This window comes from Dendrobium catenatum, unplaced genomic scaffold (genome assembly GCF_001605985.2).
Source record: "Dendrobium catenatum unplaced genomic scaffold, ASM160598v2 fragScaff_scaffold_819, whole genome shotgun sequence".
Lineage (NCBI taxonomy): Eukaryota > Viridiplantae > Streptophyta > Magnoliopsida > Asparagales > Orchidaceae > Dendrobium > Dendrobium catenatum.
In genome coordinates this window covers 922,002-923,370 of record NW_021319281.1, presented here as the reverse complement: position 1 = coordinate 923,370, position 1,369 = coordinate 922,002, and positions in this window count along the sequence as shown.

The following is a 1,369-nucleotide window of genomic DNA, read 5'->3' as shown; positions in this document are numbered from 1 at the left end:
AATCATCTGAATAAAGCTAAATGAATCACGTGAATTATAAATTATTTGCCGCTCCATCTAATCTATGATGGAAGCTTCAATGTCATGTTCTGTATATTTGTGGTACCTAATTCGCGTCTCACTTTCAATGGGAAAACTTGAATTGGTTTCAGTGGAATTATTGCAGAGGGAAAAGACAAAAAATATAAATATGGCCATGTTTGATTGCCCATATTCATTAATTTTGCGTTGTCATTGAGTGTTGTGATTAAATGGTATCCTATGAGCTAAAATACGCATGGTACTGCAAAATGTTAGAATCAAAAAGGGCTTTCAATATAAGAAGTGGAGCTTATGAATGATTGAAGAACTATCAAACCCGTTCTTTCGAAAATTGAGTGAGCGAGTTATGGGAATCACAATGTTATTTTCTAAGGCAGTTCAGGTCTACAATAATTTCGAGAATAAATGTTAAAATATCCCGAATAAATAATTGAATAAAGATGCCTAGTGGGTAGTCAACAGGTTGTGATGAATGAATAGATAGTGGGACCCACAAGAGAACTCACCCAATGAGCAGAAGATGCTACTCATATGGGACTCACAAGAGAATTTACAAAATTATTTTCAGACCTTGCTCACTTTAGCCAAGAAAAGAAGGTTGTCCTTCATAGACGGAGATTATGGTTCCTCGTGAAACAAGCAACTTGTCTCTCGCCACATAAAAAGTCAACCACCATGGTCACTTGCTCTCATGTAGGGTAGGTATCCTCCTTCATGCTCACCAAGCTGAACTATGAGAAAGCGCCTACTCACTGGGCCATCAACATCTCATGCTGTGACCATCCAACCAAGGGTTCCTTCGTTCCCACAACTACAACTCACTCACCTCTCTTTTCTAAGGCAATATGAGGCCCCCAACATAGGTCACTCGGAACATTATAAAGCCTACTAGTTGCAAGCCCTCTCAACATGACACTCATCAATAGACTTGCCCAAATGTTATCGCTTGAACCTACTCAACACTACTAAACTCACCTTGGAGCATTTTAGATATTTGGACTCATGAAGATTTTAAGCCCCTTGAACCTTCTTGAAAATTTTTCTCTACTCCATTCTCTCACAGATTGCAGGTCATTACTCATAGGATTCCCCAACTAGTAAGGCTAGGTGTCACCTATCAACAATATTAGATCTAACATCTTTTAAGGTTCGATGGCATGGATATATGGTAGTGTTAAAAAAATAAGTACATCTTGATGAGCTAAATAATCCTAAATTATCAATGAACATGGGAAGCTCCAACTACACCACTCATTGGGTGTAATATCAAAATCTGCTCCAGGATCGTGCAGGACGATCTGGGATCGTCCTGGGACGATCAGTTGAG